The following is a 21,065-nucleotide window of genomic DNA, read 5'->3' on the forward strand; positions in this document are numbered from 1 at the left end:
CACCCCCACATCCCGAAGATGTGCAGGGTAGGTGGATTGGCCACGCTAAATTGCCCTTTAATTGGAAAAAATGAATTGGGTATTCTAAATTTATAAAAAGAAAATAAGGAGATCAGTACTGTACACAGTGCTCCAGATGTGGTCTCATTAATGTCCTGTAGAACTGAAGCATATCTCCCGATTTTTGTATTCAATTACCCTCACAATAAATTATTCTAATTAGCTTTCCTAATTAATTGCTGTACCTGCATTCTAACCTTCCTCTATGAGGACATCTAAATTCCGATGCATCTCAGGGCTCTGCAATCTCTCACCATTTAGATAATATGCTCCTTTTTTATTTTTCCTGCCAAAGTGGCCAATTTCCCATTTGCTCAATTAAACTCCATTTGCTAATTCTTTTGCGCACTCCCTTTAACCTCTCTATATCCCCTTGTAGCCTCCATATTTCCTCTTCACATCTTAATATCCTACTGTGTCATCAGCAGTCATCCAAACATGATATACCAGTGCAGTCTACCCTCCTCCCCTACAGGTACATTCAAACATGTTGCACAATAAAGGCCTTGCCTGTCCATGGATAAAAACAACAAAAATGTACCAGAAACATTCCTGTATGCTATTATGCAAAGTCTGATTAGAAATTTCCTTATCCTTTTTTTAAAAAAATATTTTTTAATTCTCCTTTTTCACATTTTCTCCCAAATTTACACCCAACAATAAATAATAATCAGTAACGAATGTAATGTCAATCCCCATATCAATAACAACAATCCCATCCTCCCACCAAACCCCCAAACATTAGCCCACATGTTAACATAAACAAATGACAAAAAGGAATCACCCATAGTCACTATTAACACATACAGTCCCCCCTCCCCTAGCCCTCTCAGCCCCCTTCCCCTTAATGTTCAATGTGATCCAATTCTCGAAAGTGCATAATGAATAACGCCCATGAATTGTAGAATCCCTCCATCCTTCCCTCAGTTCAAATTTGACCTTTTCAAGCATCAAGAATTCCAGCAGGTCCCCCCCCCCCCCCCCCCCCCCACCACCCCAGGGCACAGGGTGGAGAGGTTGATCTCCATCCTAACAGGATCCGCCTTCGGGCGATCAACAAGGCGAAGGCTACAACATCTGCCTCCGCGCCCGTTTCCAACCCCGGCTGGTCCGACACCCCGAATATGGCCTCCCGAGGGCTGGGTCCAGTTTCACGTGCACCAATTTTTTGATTTTGATTTGATTTATTGTCACATGTACCGAAGTACACTGAAAAGTATTTTTCTGCGGCCGAGGAAGGTACACAGTACATACACAGTATACACAAGAATAATCAACAGGGAACATTGACAAATGGTACATCGACAAACATCAGCTGAATCATTAACAAGGTGATAGATGTTCTTTGGTCTGTCTGAAACGTGTTGGTCTTCCAGTTCAAAAAAGTTGTCCCCAACCAAGTGTTACAGAGTGGAACATTCCAAAGTCGAGGTCGACATGCTGATGGGTGCACTAAAGGGGCAGCTGCCATCGAGGTGCAATGGGGGAAGGTTTCTATCTAAGATCTTTCAGCAATAGTGCACTGAGGGGAGGAGAACTGTAGTGTGGAATGTGCCAGTCTGAGCACTAGGCCATGGACAAATCTTTGCACTGGAAGACCCGCAAGATTCGGGCAGATCTTCCATCACAATCTGCCAGTAGCTGCATTCCTCTGAGTGCAATAGGTCAGTTTTGCCCTTGTCAAAGTACTTAAAGACAAAACATTCCAAAGGTGTGCAGGTGAGGTGATTGGCCATGATAAATTGTCCTTAGTGTTCAAAATTGTCCTTAGTGTTGGGTGGGGTTACTGGGTTATGGGGATAGGGTGGAGGTGTTGACCTTGGGTAGGGTGCTCTTTCCAAGAGCCGGTGCAGACTCGATGGGCCGAATGGCCTGCTTCTGCACTTTAAATTCAATGTTAAATCTATGAAAAAACACATTTTGTGTAGTGGTTTTATGATAATGGGTGTGATCTTCAAAGCCTTTTCTTTTTTAGATCTATCTGCTGTTCAACAAAGAAATTCACCAGACACCACCCTGACTAGCCATTTCCAACAGTTCGCGCAAATATATGGTCAGCAAAGGGCATTGTTTTAAAACCATTTATTGTATGAAGCACAGTAAATGCTCACATATAGTTTTTTCATGCTCCGTTGAAGTATTGGCGTTTCTATTTCCCAAAGAGAAATGCTGCAAAATCTCAGCAGGTCTGGCAGCATCTGTAGGGAGAGAAAACAAGAAAAACAATTACCCCATCTATTTTTTTGGAGACAGCTTGCTGTTTGCCTGTATAAAATTTATGCAGCAGAACAGTTTGAGCCGCGTTCTTCTGCTCGGCTGCAATTTAGGGTAGCTATACTTTAAATCTTCTCTCGTTCATGGCTGCAAACTTGACCCATTCGCCAGCTCCTTGCAAGGTGGAAAGAAAAGTATAATTAAGGCACATGGCACACCAAATTCATCTATCTAAATAAGTTATATATTGGCCGCATACAGCAGCCACAAAGCACTGATGAAAAGGCACCACATTCTAATCTTTAATTCGCATATCAGTCTCCGCAGAGACTGTCAAAAATTGCCATTGCCGACTATATTTCAAGTCGTCATAGCGGGGTATTGGGAAAAGTTTTCAATAAGCAATAATCGCGCCTCGGTTAAACCTCATCGGCTACGATACTGCCACTGCGCAAAGCTGACAACTGTCTCCACGGCGAGCTGAGGTCTATGAGACGCAGTCCGTTCACAGTTGTTGTGACTCCCCAAAAAAATTAACCCATCGTCAAAGAATATTGCATTATTTAGTAGAACTCTTATTTTTATAACCAGAAACAACATTTAACTTTGGCAACAATGAAAAGAAATATCGTTTCTCAAAGAAACTGTTGAAATGAATGCAAGGCATTATGGGAAACGGATATGCTAATTACTATCTGATGTCATGGCTTCTTTGAACTAAGAAGATTATTGATACGCAAGTAAATAACAGTAATAATGCAAGGTATCAGGATTGGGAAAATGCAGTTGGAGCTCTCTGAATATTAATGCATTATTATTCTTTATTGCTATGCTCTGATCCACTGCAACCAATCAGTGCCCGTTTCCCACTGTATTTGCCTTTGGCTGCAAGGCCCAATGCTGTAATTCCTCTCCTAAATCTCTCTGCTTGAGGGTGACCAGATGCCATTGAATGTACAGGAGTCCTGTCAATTTCCTCAAAAGTCCCAATTTTTAAACTCTCCTATTTATTCTGCAGGAGCAGAATGAGTTCAATTGAATTCAGGATATCCCTAGATCTGCTGCATTGCCGTGCTTTATTGCCCCAGCCACAGTCAGCACAATGTGCCACTTTGCCTCGCAGCGTGACATTAAATGCATTAAATGCACTTATTGTGCATCACTTATTGTGAGTGGGCAGAAAATGGGTGGCAGAAAGGTGGGAAGGGCTTAATTGTCTGAGTTGTTTACATCCGCAAAACTTGGCTTCCTCAGGATTTGCTTCAAAGGCAGAGAAGCGTAGTTACTGAATATCACTGAATATTTTTCAGGCAAAGATAGATTGATTCTTGTTAGACACGGGAATCAAAGGTTATCGGGTGTAGATAGTGATTGTGGAACTCAACACAAAATTGATCAACCATGATCTTTGTTCTTTGTTCTTTGATAGAGGGCCTAGGTTAAAAAGGTTGTATCGATAATAGTTTGAACACGAACTGGTAGACAGTAGAGTGCGGCATTTGCAAGTAGTACTTTAGGCAATATAAATAAAGGGAAAACTATAAATTGTTGATGAATTAAACCAGGAAAAAGAAATACGAAGTGCGTGAGTGAGTAAAACATCGGAGCAGAAGAGCGTGTTTGGTTGCGCGGCCCAAATAAGAGTTCTTTATACCAACACACAGAATAAAACTGTCACCTCAGTCCCAGAGGACCATAGGCTGCTCTCTTTGAGAGCTGACTGGTGGTGATTTAAGCTGACGGTCACCACACCTCAGGTGAGGGGCAAGGTTGAGAAGGCAGGGCCTTCACGAATAACCTCAGCTGACACGGGAATTGAACCCCCATTGTTGTCATCATTCTGCATCATGAGCTAGCTGCCAGACAAATGAGCTAACCAACCCCCACACAGAGTATAAGGTACAAATTTATGAATTGCAGGCAGACAACTAACATGGAGGATATGACATGCTTGATTATAAAATCTGCAGGAAAGATAGGAAAAATGGTAGAGGGGCAGAGCTATACCCAGAGTGATTGAAGATGAAATCACTTCAATGATAACGGAGGATGTAAAAAGAGGCCATCATCGTCAGTCCCGTGAAACAAGGTCAAGGGAAGAAGGGCACTAAAGTACTTGGCATTATTTGATTTTAAAAGTCTATTAAAGGTTTAATCCAAAGAGGTAAATCATGGCAGAAGAGCTCAAAGCCATTTGGGAAGCCAAGCACATTTCCACTGCCTAGGGTCAGCATGTGTGCAGGAAACATCTCCAGCTGCAGCTTCTATAAGCCTGGGTTTTGGAGCTGGAGCGGCAACTGGGGACACTGTGGAGCATTCACAAGGCAGAGAGTATCGTGGATAGCATGTCTAGAGAGGTGGTCGCACCGCAGGCTATGAGTTCACAGGCGGGAAGGGAATGGGTAACCACCAAGCAGAGCAAAAGGACAAGGTAGACATTGCAGGATTCTCCTGTGGCTATTCTCCTGCAAAACAGGCAAAACACTTTGGATACTGTTGAGGGAAATGGCCTCTCAGGGGAAAGCAGTGATAGCCAATTTCATTGCACCATGGTTGGCTCTACTGCAAAGGGGAGGACTAAAAAGTGAGGAAATGCTATAGTAGTAGGGGTTCCAATTGTAACGGGAATAGTTAGGCATTTCTGTGGCCGCAAATGAGACTCCAGGATGGTATGTTGCCTCCCTGATGTTAGGATCAAGGGTGATTCACAGGGGCAATTGGACATTCTACCGAGGGAGGATAAAGAGCCAGTGGTTGTAGTGCACACTGGTACCAATGAAAAAAGGGATGAGATCCTAAAAGCCGAATATAGAGAGTTGGGAAGTAAGTTGAAAAATAAGATTTCAAAGGTAGCGATCTCAGGATTACTACCAGTGCCACATGCTAGTCAGAGTAGAAATAGCACATTGTCCCAATTTGGGGCATAAATATGAACTAGGACCACTGGCATCCTGTCCAAATTCCTGCTTACCATCACGAACATCCCCCCGAATCCGCTACAATATTCCCCACCTCAAACGCCAGACACCTATTGACTAGCATCACCACCCCAAGCACTTAATATCCAATCCAGAATGGAAAACTTGGCCTATCCACCCTTTCCTTAGCCTCGTCTGGTCCCAATCTTCAGTTGTGTCTCTTGCAAAAATGCCACATCCACCTTCAAACTCCTCAGATGCACGAAACCATGCGACCGTTTGACTGGCCCATTCAGCCCTCTCACGTTCCATGTTACCGGCCTGGTCGGAGGGCACCCGACTCCCCCCATTACCCTCTGCCGATCAACCACACCCCATCTTAGGCCAGCCCCCGCCCATGCCATGCGGCCCTCCAGGCCCACCCCCGGATGTCCACCGCACCACTCCCTCCCATATAACACCACAGAAACAACCCCTTTGTCAGCACCCACCCCAACCCCCCTTCCCTAAACAAAACAACCTATCCCCCTCTGCTACACTAACCACCTGATCACCCACTGCACTCCCATTAACTAACCCGCCCAGCTAGCCTGGCAGCCTCCGCCCAAAGCGCCACAGCCTCCTACCCCCATTGATTCCCTCCCCACCCCCACCCCCATCCCGCCCCCCCCACTCGCTCACCTTGCAACAGTGCAACAATAAAAAAACAGAAGAAAAACAATTACCCCAACAGTCGAAAAGGTGCATTCACCCACTCATCGCCTCAAAACATTTCGGAGAAGTGTTACCCAACCACCAACTGAAAAAAAAATACAGGAATTACCAAAGAACCAGAAACAAAAGGAAAACCACATTAATCTCCACTCCCCTCCTCCACAATTCAATGTCCTCCAGCAGAGGGCAGTAGAGGGGAGCTGCTGATTGCCTGTTGCACAGCCTGCAGTGAAAGAGCGCAAGGAGAGCGGCGGGTCTCAGTGAAAGAACACGAGGAGAGCGGCGGGGACACAGGATAAAAGAGCGCGAGGAGAGCGGCGGAGACTCACTGAAAGAGTGCGCGGAGAGCGGCGGAGACTCAGTGAAAGAGCACGAGGAGAGCGGCGGGGACACAGGATAAAAGAGCGCAAGGAGAATGGCGGGGTCACAGTGAAAGAGCGCGAGCAGAGAGCGGCAGGGACGCAGGATAAAAAAGCGCGAGGAGAGCGGCGGGGTCACAGGATAAAAGAGCGCGAGGAGAGCGGCGGGGACACAGCTGCCGGAGAAGCAGCCAGGGGTCTGTCGGGAAGGTAAGTTTTCCTCTTTAAAAACTTACCTTGAAGAGTGACATCACAGCAAAGCAGTGACCTGATTGGCTGGTAAGGAAAGTGCTCCAATTAGCAGTCGCTGGGTGAAATTTAACTCTTCGTGTGTTGGTAAGTGTTGTGATTGGTAAGTATCTTTATTCCTTTCACTTATTCATTATTTGATATTATATTTATAATCAGTTAAGGTAAAGTGTAAAAATGGCAGGAGATCCCAGACCCGTGTTATGCTCCTCATGCTCAATGTGGGAGTTCAGGGATGCGGCCGATGCCCCTGACTCCTTCATGTGTGGGAAGTGTGTCCAGCTGCAGCTCCTGTTAGACCGCATGACAGCTCTGGAGCTGCGGATGGACTCACTTTGGGGCATCCGCGATGCTGAGGAGGTCGTGGATAGCACATTCAGTGAGTTGGTCACACCGCAGATTAGGATTGGTGAAGGAGACAGGAAATGGGTGACCAAAAGACAGAGAAAGAGCAGGAAGGCAGTGCAGGTGTCCCCTGCGGTCATCTCCCTCCAAAACAGGTATACCGTTTTGGATAATGTTGAGGGAGATGACTGTCCAGGTGAAGGCAGTAGTAGCCGGGCTCATGGCACTGTGGCTGGCTCTGCTGTACAGAAATGCGGGAGAAAGACTGGCAGGGCTATAGTCATAGGGGATTCAATCGTAAGGGGAGAAGACAGGCGGTTCTGTGGTCGAAAACGAGACTCCCGAATGGTATGTTGCCTCCCGGGTGCACGGGTCAGGGATGTCTCAGATCGGCTGCAGGACATACTGAAGGGGGAGGGTGAACAGCCAGTTGTCGTGGTGCATATAGGCACCAACAATATATATAAAAAAATGGGATGAGGTCCTACAATCAGAATTTAGGGAGTTAGGAGATAAGTTAAAAAGTAGGACATCAAAGGTAGTAATCTCAGGATTGCTACTAGTGCCACGAGACAGTCAGAGTAGAAATTCAAGAATAGTCAGAATGAATACGTGGCTTGAGAGATGGTGCAAGAGGGAGGGGTTCAGATTTTTGGGATATTGGAACCGGTTCTTGGGGCAGTGGGAACATTACAAATCGGATGGTCTACACTTGGGCAGGACTGGAACCAATGTCCTAGGGGGTGCTTTTGCTAACACTGTTGGGGAGGTTTTAAACTAATGTGGCAGGGGGATGGGAACCAGATTAGGAAGTTAGAGGTCAGTAAAGAGGCAGCAACTAAAGCCAGTAAGGTACTAGATAATAAACTCAATGTGACAAAGGGGACGAGTAGACAGGAAAGAGATGATGAACGCAAAGGGACAGGTGGCCTGAGGTGCATTTGTTTCAATGCGAGAAGTGCAGCAGGTAAGGCAGATAAACTTAGGGCTTGGATTAGTACCTGGGAATATGATGTTATTGGTATTACTGAGACTTGGTTGAGGGAAGGGCAAGACTGGCAACTAAATATCCCAGGGTACAGGTGCTTCAGGAGGGATAGAGAGGGAGGTAAAAGGGGTGGAGGAGTTGCATTAGTGGTCAGAGATGATATCACAGCTGTGATTAAGGAGGGCAGGATGGAGGATTCGAGCACTGAGGCAATATGGTTAGAGCTAAGAAATAGGAAGGGCGCAGTAACATTGTTGGGATTTTACTACAGGCCTCCCAAAAGCGAGTGTGAAGTAGAGGTACAAATATGTAGACAGATTATAGAAATATGTAGGAGCAATAGGGTGGTCGTGATGGGAGATTTTAACTTCCCCAACATTGAATGGGACTCATGTAATGTTGGAGGCGTAGATGGAGCAGAATTTCTAAGGAGCATCCAGGAGTTTTTTAGAGCAGTATGTAAATAGTCCAACTCGGGAAGGGGCCATACTGGACCTGGTATTGGGGAATGATCCCTGCCAGGTGGTTGAAGTTTCAGTCGGTGATTACTTTGGGAATAGCGATCACAATTCCGTAAGTTTTAGAATACTCATGGACAAAGACGAGAGTGGTCCTAAAGGAAGAGTGCTAAATTGGGGAAAGGCCAAGTATAACAAAATTCGGCAGGAGCTAGGGAATGTGGATTGGGAGCAGCTGTTTAAGGGTAAATCCACATTTGAAATGTGGGAGTCTTTTAAGGAATGGTTGATTAGAGTGCAGGACAGACATGTCCCTGTAAAAATGAGGGATAGAAATGGCAAGATTAGGGAACCATGGATGATGAGTGGAATTGTGAGACTAGCTAAGATGAAAAAGGAAGCATACATAAGATCTAGGCGACTTAAAACTGAAGCAGCTTTGGAGGAATAGCGGGAAAGTAGGACAAATCTCAAAAGCGCAATAAAGAGGGCTAAAAGGGGTCATGAAATATCTTTGGCTAACAGGGTTAAGGAAAATCCCAAAGCGTTTTATTCGTACATATGGAGCAAGAGGGTAACTAGAGAAAGAATTGGCCCACTCAAAGATAAAAGAGGGAATTTATGCGTGGAGTCAGAGGAAATTGGTGAGATTCTTAATGAGTACTTTGCATCGGTATTCACCAAGGAGAGGGACATGACGGAAGTTGAGGCTAGGGATGGATGTTTAAATACTCTAGGTTAAGTAGGCATAAGGAAGGGGAACGTTTTGGGTATTCTAAAAAGCGTTAAGGTGGACAAGTCCCCAGGTCCAGATGGGATCTATCCCAGGTTACTGAAGGAAGCGAGGGACAAAGTAACTGGAGCCTTAACAGATATCTTTGCAGCATCCTTGAGCACGGGTGAGGGCCCGCAGGACTGGAGAATTGCTAATGTTGTCCCCTTGTTTAAGAAGGGTAGCAGGGATAATCCAGGGAATTATAGACCTGTGAGCTTGACGTCAGTGGTAGGCAAACTGATGGAGAAGATACTGAGGGATAGGATCTATTCACATTTGGAAGAATATAGACTTATCAGTGATAGGCAGCATGGTTTTGTGCAGAGAAGGTCATGTCTTACAAACCTAATAGAATTCTTTGAGGAAGTGACAAAGTTAATTGATGAGGGAAGGGCTGTAGATGTCATATACATGGACTTTAGTAAGGCATTTGATAAAGTTTCCCATGGCAGGTTGATGGAAAAAGTGATGTTGTATGGGGTTCAGGGTGTACTAGCTAGATGGATAAAGAATTGGCTGGGCAACAGGAGACAGAGAGTAGTGGTGGAAGGGAGTGTCTCAAAATGGAGAAAGGTGACTAGTGGTGTTCCACAGGGATCCGTGCTCGGGCAGCACGGTAGCATTGTGGATAGCACAATTGCTTCACAGCTCCAGGGTCCCAGGTTTGATTCCGGCTTGGGTCACTGTCTGTGCGGAGTTTGCACATCCGCCCCGTGTGTGCGTGGGTTTCCTCCAGGTGCTCCGGTTTCCTCCCACGGTCCAAAGATGTGCACGTTAGGTGGATTGGCCATGCTAAATTGCACTTGGTGTCCAAAATTGCCCTTAGTGTTGGGTGGGGTTACTGGGTTATGGGGATAGGGTGGAGGTGTTGACCTTGGGTAGGGTGCTCTTTCCAAGAGCCGGTGCAGACTCGATGGGCCGAATGGCCTCCTTCTGCACTGTAAATTCTATGACCACTGTTGTTTGTGATATACATAAATGAACTGGACGAAGGTATAGGTGGTCTGACTAGCAAATTTGCAGATGATACTAAGATTGGTGGAGTTGCAGAAAGCGAGGAGGACTGTCAGAGAATACAGCAAAATATAGATAGATTGGACATTTGGGCAGAGAAATGGCAGATGGAGTTCAATCCAGGCAAATGCAAGGTGATGCATTTTGGAAGAGCTAATTCAAGAGCGGACTATGCGGTCACCCAGAGGCGTGTCAGGTACAGCATCCTGAACTTCACTCCCTTTTTAAAGAGCGCAGCCTTCACCCGATTAAACCTGGCCCTCCTCTTCGCCAGGTCCGGGCCCAGGTCCTGATACACTCGCAGCTCACTCCCCTCCCAAGTGCATCTCCTCGTCTCCCTCGTCCATCTCAAGATCTTCTCCTTATCTAGGAACCGGTGAAGATGCATCACCATTGCCCTCAGCAGCTCGTTCACCTGCGGCCTCTTCATTAGCGCCATGTGTGCTCTGTCGACCTCCAGGGGCCGGCCATAGGCCCCCTCGCCCATCAGCTTTTCCTGCATTCCAGCCACATACATGGCAGTGTCCGCTCCCTCAATGCCTTCAGGCATCCCTACAATTCTCAAGTTCTACCTTGGGCAGCACGGTAGCATTGTGGATAGCACAATTGCTTCACAGCTCCAGGGTCCCAGGTTCGATTCCGGCTTGGGTCACTGTCTGTGTGGAGTCTGCAGATCCTCCCCGTGTGTGCGTGGGTTTCCTCCGGGTGCTCCGGTTTCCTCCCACAGTCCAAAGATGTGCGGGTTAGGTTGATTGGTCATGATAAATTGCCCTTAGTGTCCAAAATTGCCCTTAGTGTTGGGTGGGGTTACTGGGTTATGGGGATAGGGTGGAGGTGCTGAACTTGGGTAGGGTGCTCTTTCCAAGAGCCGGTGCAGACTCGATGGGCCGAATGGCCTCCTTCTGCACTGTAAATTCTATGATACCTACGGAAGCGGTTCTCAAGGTCCTTTTATAATAATCTTTATTATTGTCTTACATTTCTGGAGTGAGAACGGAGCTAACATTTGAGTCTGGATGACTCTTTGTCAAAGCCTAATTTGTCAATTCACTTTAGCCAGCTCTGAACATACAGTGCAGAAGGAGGCTATTCGGCCCATCGAGTCTGCAGCGACCCACTTAAACCCTCAGTTCCACACTATCCCCGTAACCCAATAACCCCTCCTAACCTTTTTTGGTCACTAAGGGCAATTTATCATGGCTAATCCACCTAAACAGCACGTCTTTGGACTGTGGGAGGAAACCGGAGCACCCGAAGGAAACCCACGCCTTCATACCCTCAAATTTGACCTTCAAAATTGGCCGGCACACTGCTGCTTCACGGCACTGAGGACCCAGATTCGATCCCAAACTCAGGTCACTCTCCGTGTGGAGTTTGCATATTGTCTGCATGGGCCTTAACCCCACGTCCCAAGGATGTGCGGGTAAGTAAATTGGTCACGCTAAACTGCCCCTTAATTGGGAAAATTGAAAAAATGAAGTTCAAGATCTCAGACCCATTCCTCAGCCACTGAAATAGGTGTAGATTAGGTGGATGGCAATGTTAAAGTTCCCTAGTGTCCAAAGGTGTACAGGTTAGGTGGATAGGCTATGCTAAATTTCCCCTTAGTGTCCAAAGATTTGCAGGTTAAGTGGGCTGGGGAGTGGGCCTAGGTAGCTGCTGTTCTGGAGGGCCACTGCAGTGGGCCAAATGGCCTCCTTCTGAGTCATTGGGATTGTTTCATTCATATTAATGATAATTTTCCTTTTTCCCAAAACAGCACGTCGTGGGACATCAAGAAGTTCTATGTCAAATATTATGTGAGATAGATCTGTTCTTTTACATGCATTAATGCAGTCTCCGCAGAGACTATCAAAAATTGCAATTGCCGACTATATTTCAAGTCGTCATAGCGGGGTATTGGGAAAAGTTTTCAATAAGCAATAATCGCGCCTCGGTTAAACCTCATCGGCTACGATACTGCCACTGCGCAAAGCTAACAAATAACTGCCGACGAGCAGAGGTCTATGAGATGCAGTCCGTTCACAGTTGTGATGACTCCAAAGAAAATTAACCCATCGTCAAAGAATATTGCATCATTGAGTAGAGCCCTTATTTTAATAACCAGAAACAACATTTAACTTTGGCAACAATGAAAAGAAATACCTTTTCTCAAAGAAACTGTTGAAATAAATGCAAGGTATTATGGGAAAGGGATATGCTAATTACTATCTGACGTCATGGCTTCTTTGAAATAAGAAGGTTATTGATACGCAAGTAAATAACAGTAATAATGCAAGGTATCAGGATTGGGAAAATGCAGTTGTAGTTCTCTGAACATTATTGTATTATTATTCTTTGTTGCTATGCTCTGATCCACTGCAACCAATCAGTGCCCGTTTCCCACTGTATTTGCCTTTGGCTGCTGAGGCCCAATGCTGAAATTCCTCCCCTAAATCTCTCTGAGGGTGACCAGATGTCATTGAATGTCCAGGGGTCCCGTCAATTTCCTCAAAAGTCCCAATTTTTCAACTCTCCTATTTATTCTGCAGGAACAGAATGAGTTCAAATCGAATTCAGGATATCCCTTGATCTGCTGCATTGCCGTAATCCAGTCAGCAGTTAGTGCCTGCTTTATTGCCCCAGCCACAGTCAGCACAATGTGCCACTTTGCCTCGCAGCGCAACATTAAATGCGATAAATTCGTGGAAGACACTTATTGTGAGTGGGCAGAAAATGGGTGGCAGGAAGGTGGGAAACGTTTAATTGCCTGAGTTCTTTACGTCCTCAAAGCGTGGCTTCCTCAGGACTTGCTTCAAAGGGGGCAAGGGAAGTCACTGAATATTTTTAAGGCCAGTAGATAGATTCTTGTTAGACATGGGAATCAAAGGTTACCGGGGTCGATGGGGATTGTGGAACTCAACAGAAACAGATCAGCCATGATCTTATTGAACAGTGGGAGCTGGCTCGAGGGGCCAAATGGCCTACTTCTGCTTCCATTTTGTATTTTGGTATAGAACATAGAACAGTACGGCACAGAACAGGTCCTTCGGCCCTCGATGTTGTGCCGAGCTTTGTCCGAAACCCAAGATCAAGCTATCCCAGTCCCTGTCATTCTGGTGTGCTCCATGTGCCTATCCAATAACCACTTGAAAGTTCCTAAAGTGTCCGACACCACTATCTTTTTTTTTCATTCAAAAAAATATACTTTATTCATAAAATTTATCATAAGCATTACAGAGCATTTCGAATTGCCTTGACTGTACATTTCTGTCAGAGCTACACATTGCCTTGACTTTCTTCCATTCAATTTTGATATTATTATACACATATCACTCTTTACATTACAATTCCTTCTTAAATATTTACATTGTCATGTTTGTTTAATACATTGGAGTGTTGGTGGCCCAGACCGAGGGGGGTTTACACTGTTACCCATCCCTCGGTGTACATTTGCTGGAAAGACCTTACACAGTGGTCTTTCCCCATTGCGCCTTGGAGGCAGCTGCCCCAAGCTTGAGTGCGTCCCTCAGCACGTAGTCCTGGACCTTGGAATGTGCCAGTCTGCAACACTCGGTCGAGGACAATTCTTTGCACTGGAAGATCAGCAAGTTTCGGGCAGACCAAAGAGCGTCTTTCATCGAGTTGATGACCTTCCAGCAGCAGTTGATGTTTGTCTCGGTGTGTGTCCCTGGAAACAGTCCGTAGAGCACAGAGTCCTGTGTCACAGATCTGTTCGGGATAAACCTTGACAAATACCGCTGCATCTCTCTCCAGACCTTCTTTGCAAAGGCACATTCCACAAGGAGGTGTGTGACCGTCTCATTTCCCCCACAGCCACTCCGAGGGCAGCGTGCATTGGCGCAGAGCCTTCGGGTGTGCATGAAGAATCTGACAGGGAGGGCCCTTCTCACCACCAGCCAAGCTAGGTCTTGGTGCTTGTTTGAAAGTTCTGGTGATGAGGCGTTCTGCCAGATGACTCTGGCAGTCTGCTCAGGGAACCATCCAATGTCCTCCACGGTCTCCTTTTCCCTGAGGGCCTCGAGGACATTACGTGCTGACCACTGCTTCGTTGCCTTGTGGTCAAAGGTGTTTTTCTTCAAAAACTTTTCCACGAAGGACAGGTGGTATGGTACGGTCCAACTACTTGGAGCGTTCCGCGGCAATGAGGCCAGGCCCATCCTTCGTAACACTGGGGACAGGTAGAACCTCAGTATGTAGTGACACTTGGTGTTTGCATACTGGGAGTCCACGCACAGCTTGATGCAGCTGGACACAAAGGTGGCCAACAGGATGAGGGAGGCGTTGGGTACGTTCTGCCCTAACTTCTCCAGAGGTTTGTACATGGTGTCCCTTCGGACACGGTCCATCTTGGATCTCCAGATGAATTTGAAGATGGCTCGGGTGACTGCTGCGGCGTAGGGTCGGGTTATGGGCCAGACCTTCGCCACGTGCAGTAGCACCGAGAGTACCTCACACCTGATGATCAGGGATTTGCCCGCAATGGAGAGGGAGCGTTGCTCCCACCAGCCCAGTTTCTGCCTTGCCTTTGCTATGCGCTCCTCCCAGGTTTTGGTGCATGCCCCAGCAGATCCGAACCATATCCCCAGCACCTTCAGGTAATCTGACCTGACAGTGAAGGGGACAAAGGACCGGTTGGCCCAGTTCCCAAAGAACATGGCCTCGCTCTTGCCACGGTTTACCTTGGCTCCCGAGGCCAGTTCAAACTGGTCGCAGGTGGTCAAGAGCCTGCGTACTGACGCAGGATCCGAGCAGAAGACGGCAACGTCGTCCATGTACAGGGAGGCCTTGACTTGCATGCCTCCACTGCCTGGGATCGTCACTCCCCTTATACCCGGATCCTTCCTGATGTACTCGGCAAAAGGTTCTATGCAGCACAGAAAAAGGGCAGAGGAGAGAGGGCAGCCCTGCCTGACTCCGGATTTGATCTGGAACTTTTCTGATTCCCACCCATTGATTGAGACTGCGCTATAGATGTTTCTGTAGAGCAGTTTGATCCAATTGCGAATTCCCTCCCCAAACCCCATTTTGGAGAGCACATCCATCATGTAGGTGTGCGATATTCTGTCAAAAGCCTTCTCCTGGTCAAGGCTGATGAGGCAGGTGTCCACCCCCCTGTCCTGCACGTAGGCGATCGTATCCCTGAGTAGCGCGAGGCTATCAGAGATCCTCCTGCCGGGTACAGCACAGATTTGGTCAGGGTGGATCACCGACTCCAGAGCAGACCTGACCCGATTGGCGATGACCTTGGCTAGAATTTTGTAATCCACATTCAACAGTGAAATGGGTCGCCAATTTTGAATTTCTTCCCTTTCCCCCTTCTGCTTGTAGATGAGGGTGATGATGCCTTTCCTCATGGACTCTGGCATGCTGCCTTCCAGAAGCATACTCTCGTACACTTCCAGCAGGTCTGGGCCCATCCAGTCCCACAGAGCCGAATACAACTCAACCGGTAAGCCATCGCATCCGGGAGTTTTACTCGTCTCAAAGGACTTGGCGGCCTTTGTCAGCTCATCCAGAGTTAGTGGTTTGTCCAGGTTTTCCAGCTCGCTGTCGCCTATGACCTCCGTAATAGTCGACAGGAAAGTCTGGGAAACAGTGTTATCTGTTGGCTTCAGGTCATACAGTCCGGCATAAAAGGATTGGCTGATCCTCAGGATGTCAGACTGCGCTGACTTTTCAGAGCCATCTTCTTCCTTCAGGCTGCTGATCACAGAAGTCTCTCTGTGCACCTTTTGGAAGAAGAAGCGTGAGCACTTTTCGTCCTGCTCCACGGAGCGGACTCTGGAACGGAAGATAACCTTGGAGGCCTCCGAGGTGTAGAGCGAGGCTTGCTGGCTCTTCACCTCTTGGAGATCTTCCTTGACATCCACCCCCATCGACTGCAGCTGGAGCAAATTTTGCATACTTTTCTGGAGCCTGGACATGACCCCTCATCTCTCTCTCACCTTTTGAACGCCCTTGAGGATGAAAAACCTCTTGATATTCCCCTTGATTGCTTCCCACCAGAGATGTGGGGCCTCAAAGAGGGGTTTCACGGTTCTCCAACCTTTGTAATCCCTCCTGAGTTCCTCGAGGTTCTCAGGGGTCAGCAGTTTTACATTTAGCTTCCATGTCCCCCTGCCTACCCCCTGGTCTTCCTGCAGGTGGCAGTCGGCCAGTAGGAGGCAGTGGTCAGAGAAGAACACCGGCGTTACGTCGGTGGACCTGACCGTGAAATCTCGGGACACTAAAAAGAAGTCTATCCTGGAGCGGACGGACCCGTCTGGCCGTGACCATGTGTATCTACGCTGCGCTCCGTCTGCGGGGTTGCTGCAGACGTCGAGCAGCTTGGCGTCTTTTACCGTTTCCATCAGGAGTCTGGACGTAGAGTATAGTTTACTGTCGGCTCTGCTGGATCGTCCAGCCGCATCGATGATGCAGTTGAAGTCACCACCCAGGATGACCGGCTTGGAGGTGGCCAACAGCAGTGGGAGTTGCTGAAGGACTGCCAGCCGCTCACCTTTTACGGCCGGGGCGTACACATTAATAAGTCTGAAAAGGGTGTTTTTGTATTTCACGTCTGCTACGAGGAGGCGCCCGCCCACCACCTCCTTAACGTCGGAGATGGTGAAGTTGCCTCCCCGCAGCAGAATACCCAGGCCGGAGGAGCGGCAGTCGTTTCCTCCTGACCAGATTGATGGCCCGTGGGACCACCAGCTCGACCAGCGCCTGTAGTTGCTGAGGTGCGGAACTCCGCACTCCTGCAGGAACAGTAGGTCAGCTTTCACATTTGCTAAATAGTTGAGTGTGGCTACAAACCGCGAAGTATCGTTGATGCTTCGCACATTTATGGATGCAATTTTTAAACCCATTATAAAAAGGTAGATTTACCAGTCTCAAGAGTCCAGAGTCTATACAGTTGGCTGTTCCAGCTGTTGGATGTTCCCCAGCATGCCGGTGGTGCTCGCAAACTTTAGCACAGTTGCAGGGCTGAGAAAACTGTTCTGGTCCGCACTGGCCCCGTGATTTTGATGCAGATGCATGGGGGGGGGGGGTGGTGTAGCCATGGCGTTCGTTGTGGCAGTCGGTAGGTGTTGGGGTTGCAGGCCGGTCTTCGCCTGGGTTGTTGCTGCTTGTTACTATCGGGGGTTGGTCTGTGACCTTGTTTTCAATGTCCGGCGTTTGCTGGCCGTTGGTCATATTGCTGTTCCCATGAGCCAGGGGTTGATTGTCTCGGCGGGTTTTATTTTCTTCCCTGTCTGTGGTCTGGGGGGGGAGTCTGTGCCTCCCGTTCCACGTTGGTGCTTTGCCTCTTCATTTGAGGCCGATTCTTGTCTTGTTTTCCCTCATCGGAGGAGGTGTCGGCGCTAAGTCTGCTGGCTGAAAGGTGTCGCTTTTTGCCACTCCCCCTTGGGGGGTTCTTCAGTTTGGTTTTTTGTTTTCTCTTTCGTTTGTCCTTGTTCACTGTTTCCCAGGGCTCTTTATTCTTTGTCCCATCCTCTTCCTCTTCCATTGAGTGTTCCTCATCAGATGAGGTTGGGGTTGAGTTGTCCGGTCGTGCTGGGGTCTCCTCTTTTTGTTGGGGGCCCTTCTGTTGCTTTTCCGCATTCTGTGCCGTGGTGTCTTTTCCGGTGGAGGGTGTATGAACCTCCTCTCTGGTCGCCTTTTTAACTCCGCTGCTGATGATCTGTGCATATGTCGCCCGCGTTTCGGGCAGGCCCTGTAAAGATGGTCGGCCTCCCCACACAGGTTGCAGCACTTGTCTTCTTTGCAGTCCTTAGTCATGTGTCCCTCCTGCCTGCAGTTTTTGCAGAAGGTCACACTACAGTTTGCGGCAACATGCCCCGTTTTGCCACAGGTGTTGCATACTCGTGGCTGTCCCACGTAGTAGAGGTAGCCACAATTTCCTCCAATGGCGAAACTGGAGGGGGGATGCAGGATGGTTCCGTTGCTGTCTGTTCTTAGAGTCACCTTGATCTGGTGCTCACTTGTCCAGATGCCGAATGTGTCTTTCACTTGCACGCTGTCACTTTTCAGCTCAGCGTACCTGGCGAGGAACTTGAGCACATCAGACACGGGGACGTGGGGGTTGTACGTGTGCAGTGTTACAACCCGGTTTTGCTGCGTCGGTATCGTAAACAGAGGCTCCGCAGTCCGGATCGACAGGGGGCTCTGGGTACCTTTTTCCTTGAAGACGTTCAAGAATCTGATGCACGCTGTGACGCTCTTGAAGGTGACATCAAAATATCCATTGTTGGGGAGGTTTTGCAAGCAGAAGGTTTCTGCTGCTTTAAACCCACAACACTCGAGCAGCACCCGCTTCACGAAGAGTTTCCGGTCCACAGGTGACTCTCCTTCCGTTTTCTTCACTGTGACTCAGACAGTGTTTCGCACTCCCCAGCCTGGTGGTCGGGATGCAGCTGCATCCATAGCTCGTACGTTGGGTCTGAACTGTATCGGCGTTAGGCCTAAACCAGAGGTTTAGGCCAGCATGTAGATCCACCAATAGCAGCCGAGCTCCAATCGTTTCCTCTTTTGACGACTTCAATCCCTCCGAGTTCTCCAATCCACGATCGACATCGAAATCCTCAGCTTCCCTCGATCAAATGAGACTACACTTGATCTTAGCCAAAAGGCCGAGAAGCGGCCACTCCACTATCACAGCAGGCAGTCCATTCCACACCCTAACCACTCTCTGAGTAAAGAACCTACCTCAGACATCCCTCCTATATCTCCCACCCCGAACCTTATAGTTATGCCCCCTCGGTATCAACCGACTCTGAAGCCAAAAGAAGAAATAGCACTGATTTACTACCATTTTACTAAGTTCAAGTAGTTACTGATAAAAATGCAAAAAGGTGGCACAGTGGTTAGCACTGCTGCCTCACAGTGCTGAGGTCCCAGTTTCGATCCCAGCCTCACTGTCTTTGTGGAGTTTGCACATTCTCCCTGTGTTTCCATGGCTCATAATCCAAAGATGTGCAGGCTAAGTGGATTAGTCAGACTAAATTGGCCCCAAATTGGAAAAAAAAAATTGGTTACATTAAATTTATTTAAAACAAATGGAAAAATGTCTGAACCTGAAAAGCAGCAAATGCAAACCTGTTCCTTTTATTTTTGCAAAAATATGCACTAAATGTCTGAAAGAACATTACAAACAATTCAAAATGGCCATCATAGAAAGTTCAATAATAGTCAAGTTTTCTACATAGACTCTTGAGGTGCTTCAGTACAATCAAATGAATATTACGAATATTGCAAAATGATCATTCCAAAAAGTGCAATGCCATTTATAATCAAAGAATTTACAGTGCAGAAGGAGGTCATTCAGCCCATCAAGTCTACACTGGCTCTTGGAAAGAGCACCCTACTCAAGCCCACGCCTCCACTTTGTCTCCGTAACCCCACCTAACCTTTGTTTGGACACTAAGGACAATTTATATGGCAAATCCACCTAACCTGCACATCTTTGGACTGTGGGAGGAAACCGGAGCACCCGGAGGAAACCCACAGAGACACGGGAAGAACGTGCAGACTCCGCACAGACAGCGACCCAAGCTGGGAATCGAACTGGGACCCAGGAGCTGTGAAGCAACTGTGCTAACCACTGTGTTACCGTGTTGCACTCTGAGGTGTAGTTTCTGTGGTCATTATCTCAGGTTGTCCCGATTCGGGTCACCCTATTAACTGCTTCTCTACTTCCATCACCTCCTTTAAGATGCCCCTTGCCTAGCACTTTGAAAATAAATTTGGTCAGCTGAATTAATATTTCCACATATGTGGCTCAGAGCATATTAAACTTTCTCAAAGTCACGAATGGCATCAGTGATAATGACTCCCCAAATCTCATCATTTTAGATCCCTCCTCATCTTTCTCAACGTGTTTGCAGTCTTTGACATGATTACCACAACATTGCTACTGCAGAAAATACGGAAGCATGGGATTCAGGGCGATTTAGCAGTTTGGATCAGAAATTGGCTAGCTGGAAGAAGACAAAGGGTGGTGGTTGATGGGAAATGTTCAGACTGGAGTCCAGTTACTAGTGGTGTGCCACAAGGATCTGTTTTGGGGCCACTGCTGTTTGTCATTTTTATAAATGACCTGGAGGAGGGCGTAGAAGGATGGGTGAGTAAATTTGCAGATGACACTGAAGTCGGTGGAGTTGTGGACAGTGCGGAAGGATGTTACAAGTTACAGAGGGACATAGATAAGCTGCAGCGCTGGGCTGAGACGTGGCAAATGGAGTTTAATGCAGAAAGGTGTGAGGTGATTCATTTTGGAAGGAATAACAGGAAGACAGAGTACAGGGCTAATGGTAAGATTCTTGGCAGTGTGGATGAGCAGAGAGATCTCGGTGTCCATGTACATAGATCCCTGAAAGTTGCCACTCAGGTTGAGAGGGTTGTTAAGAAGGCGTACGGTGTGTTAGCTTTTATTGGTAGAGGGATTGAGTTTCGGAGCCATGAGGTCATGTTGCAGCTGACCAAAACTCTGGTGCGGCCGCATTTGGAGTATTGCGTGCAATTCTGGTCGCCGCATTATAGGAAGGATGTGGAAGCATTGGAAAGGGTGCAAAGGAGGTTTACCAGAATGTTTCCTGGTATGGAGGGAAGATCTTATGAGGAAAGGCTGAGGGACTTGAGGCTGTTTTCGTTAGAGAGAAGAAGGTTAAGAGGTGACTTAATTGAGGCATACAAGATGACCAGAGGATTGGATAGGGTGGACAGTGAGAGCCTTTTTCCTCGGATGGTGATGTCTAGCACGAGGGGACATAGCTTTAAATTGAGGGGAGATAGATATAAGACAGATGTCGGAGGTAGGTTCTTTACTCAGAGAGTAGTAAGGGTGTGGAATGCCCTGCCTGCAACAGTAGTGGACTCGCCAACACTAAGGGCATTCAAATGGTCATTGGATAGACATATGGACGATAAGGGAATAGTGTAGATGGGCTTTAGAGTGATTTCACAGGTCGGCGCAACATCGAGGGC

The 21,065-nt window shown here is 47.5% G+C and overlaps 1 long non-coding RNA gene and 2 other non-coding genes across 3 annotated transcripts in view; all 3 read right to left on the reverse strand.

The window, feature by feature from the left end:
- Window positions 1-2,127: 2,127 nt before the first annotated feature.
- LOC140387736 (uncharacterized) overlaps window positions 2,128-21,065 on the reverse strand; it is a 34,751-nt gene continuing 15,813 nt past the window's right edge. Inside the window, exons 2-3 of the long non-coding RNA XR_011933986.1 lie at window positions 5,918-5,991; window positions 2,128-2,258 (exon numbers count right to left, since the gene is read on the reverse strand). This is a non-coding gene — a long non-coding RNA (uncharacterized lncRNA). The remainder of the gene's footprint in view (window positions 2,259-5,917; window positions 5,992-21,065) is intronic.
- On the reverse strand, window positions 2,593-2,733 carry LOC140388717 (U4 spliceosomal RNA). The gene has a single exon (XR_011934270.1). It is a non-coding gene; the product is annotated as a U4 spliceosomal RNA (small nuclear RNA).
- On the reverse strand, window positions 11,931-12,071 carry LOC140388720 (U4 spliceosomal RNA). Its single transcript, XR_011934273.1, has one exon. It is a non-coding gene; the product is annotated as a U4 spliceosomal RNA (small nuclear RNA).

Source organism: Scyliorhinus torazame, chromosome 13, assembly GCF_047496885.1.
Source record: "Scyliorhinus torazame isolate Kashiwa2021f chromosome 13, sScyTor2.1, whole genome shotgun sequence".
In the NCBI taxonomy this organism is placed as follows: Eukaryota; Metazoa; Chordata; class Chondrichthyes; order Carcharhiniformes; family Scyliorhinidae; genus Scyliorhinus; species Scyliorhinus torazame.